Here is a 3,095-nt window from a genome sequence, read left to right as displayed (position 1 = left end):
AAAATAAATTGATTGAACATTATACTGTTAAAGTAGTCTTTTTTGTAAAAATTAATTTATTTTGGAATATTAAGAATATGATAATGATATGTAATTCATGCGAATATTGGTCGAACAAAAAGAAAGTTTATATTTGACAGAGTTACATTTGCATATAATTGATATTTATATATTTGGGTAGCTAGTTAAGAATAAATCAATGCTTATTATTTATGTGAACAATAATCGGCCCAAAGAAAATTTATTATTTGCCCAAATAATAAACATCGAACCTTATGTTTATTTTTTATTTAATTATGCAACTACTAATCGGTCCAAAAAAAGTTGATGTTTGGCCAATTAATAAAAAATATATGCAGTAATAAATAGGTATAATTTTCAAGTTTTCATGTGAACAATGAATCGATCTAAAGATAGGCTTATTGTTTGACAGAATTTTGGTGAGAATATTTGGCAAGCTGCACTAAATGAATTTATGTGTATGTAGTTTATGCGAGTACGAATCGGTTCAAAGGAAGTTCTGTACTTAGTCGAAATATGTGTGCATTTGTGGTAATAAACATGTGATACTTATTTGATTCCATGTGAACAATAAATTTGTCCAAAGATAGATTTATTGTTTGACATGATTTATTATCAATGTTTGATTATTGTATTAAAACACTTTCAAATTAATATTTATGTGCAAAGACTAAATATTAATATTGTGTTGAGTATTTTTGTTGAGTCCACCATTATATAAATTTTATTCATATGATATGTAACTTATGTTAATATATTATTTTGCTTTAAAGTTATATCTGCTTGATATTTGTTGGTCTAGTTTTTAAATAGAATTATTTTTTAGAAACTAAAAGAAAAGAGAGACTTTTTTTTCATTAATAACTCATATTTCATCAAATTATTATCTCACATGAACTTTTTGAGATAATTGTGGTTAATGACTTATATCAGTTCAGTGGACTAGGCGTAATTATATTTTTACTATTTTTGTATGTCGGCATGCAAAATTATAAATAAGGTTATATATTCAACTCTAAAGGAGACAAGTATAGTCCCGTTACGTACTTCAAAAAAGTTATAAAGTTCAAAAATGCATAAGGTTTATTATGCTTCAGCAGTAATATGATAGATAACAAATTTGTACACTTATAATTATTGTGTACTTTATTGATAATATTTGAGTCGGTTAATAATGGACCACTAAATAGTAGACAACCAATTTTTGTTATAGCAAAAGGGTACATATTTACACATATGAAGTCAGAAATTAAAATTAAAGATCATTTGGTATTCAGATTCTCACTTTGTTGAATGTCAAGGAAATTATAATTCACTACAGGTATATTCATATATGGTGGATACTATCATGAAAATTTTATAATTGTCTTCATGTAAAGATGCATCTTTTTTACAATCAGATGATGATTTATAGGGTTTGATTTGATTTGCTATAAAAATGTTATCTTTTTTTAAAATATGGCCAAACAAACAAAACACACCTTTAACACAAGGCTCTTCATAAAAAAAATATTTTTAACATCTTTATTTGAGTAGGTGCCTTCATATATTCATTATAAGAGTGTTTGGAAAAAATTTTGTGAAGATAATTATTACTCTTTTTACTAGAATACTTGAATATAAACTACTTTATGAATACATCTATTTTGGTGACTATAAATACCTGTCACAAATTATGAAAATAAATTTAAAAGATTACTTGAGTTCTTTTGTGATAATGTGTTAGTACTTAGTAGTCTAATAATTTAAATTTTTTGTTAAACAAAAGAGTTCAGAGTGTTTAAGTGTTTTCTACGCAACTTAGCACAAATTCCACAAATGCATGCATATTTGATTAGTAAGAAACAAATATGCAAAGTCTTTTTTGTGGATAATATTCATATGGATGTCATATCATTTTATGATATATTGTTTTCGTAGAAGTGTGCATTTGGATGCTCATATGGTTTAGACAAATTTTTGATATAAATATTTTTACAGAAATAATATATTCACTTTCGTTTTCACTCTGACTCGTGATCTCATAAAGTTTATTAAAGTTAGACTAATTGAAAATAGGCATGCATGAAATCATTTTCATATGTAATTTCTGAATTTTTTCATCTAAATTTGATTTACGTCATTGAATATATTAGTATGGTGATCATAGTGGTTTTGTCACGACACTAATTTGATAAAAGTTGCGGTAATTTCATAATTGATATATGAGACGGACCAAATTGTTAAGTAATCAAAGAAATAGCATTCGCGTATAAAATTTATAAGTTGTGATTATCTCAGGAAAATATATATATATAAATCTAAGTGGGAGATTGTTAGAAAATTATTATTTCTTAATCTATTTATGGACAATACATATATCAATCATAATCACAAAATAAGTTATTTCACATTAAATATCTTATATAACGGTAATTTTATTTATTGTCATAAATGCTGAATTAAATAAATCATTATTACTTTTGATTTGGAATTAAATGAGAATAAAATTAGAAATAATATTTTATTTGGGTTTTAGGGTTTAATGGATCTCACACTCAAATATAAATAGTGACTTCAAAATTTTGATCCCAACAGATCAAAGTCGTCTTCGTACTTCTTTTGTTTGTTTGGCCATATTTTAAAAAAAGATAACATTTTTATAGCAAATCAAATCAAACACTATAAATCATCATCTGATGGTAAAAAGGATGCATCTTTACAAGAAGACAATTATAAAATTTTCATGATAGTATCCACCATATATGAATATACTTGTAGTGAATTATAATTGCCTTGACATCCAACAAAGTAAGAATCTGAATACCAAATGATCTTTAACTTTAATTTCTAATTTCATATGTGTGAACATGTACCCAGTTTTATTAAAAATACAGAAAACTTTGATTAAAAAAGATAAAAAAATCAAACTCTTTCGATCATGCTCACACAAATTAAGATATGCTTCAACATTCAAATATTTATTTTTTAATAATTTAATATAGTATTAAAGTTTAAAGAATTCTAAGAATTTCCAGCCGTTTACACCACATAATGGAGCATTCTTATGAAACATTATGGTTTTCATCATATAC

This window comes from Arachis ipaensis, chromosome B10, assembly GCF_000816755.2.
Source record: "Arachis ipaensis cultivar K30076 chromosome B10, Araip1.1, whole genome shotgun sequence".
NCBI lineage: Eukaryota > Viridiplantae > Streptophyta > Magnoliopsida > Fabales > Fabaceae > Arachis > Arachis ipaensis.
The sequence above is the reverse complement of the archived record's forward strand: the minus strand, read 5'-3'. Positions refer to the sequence as shown.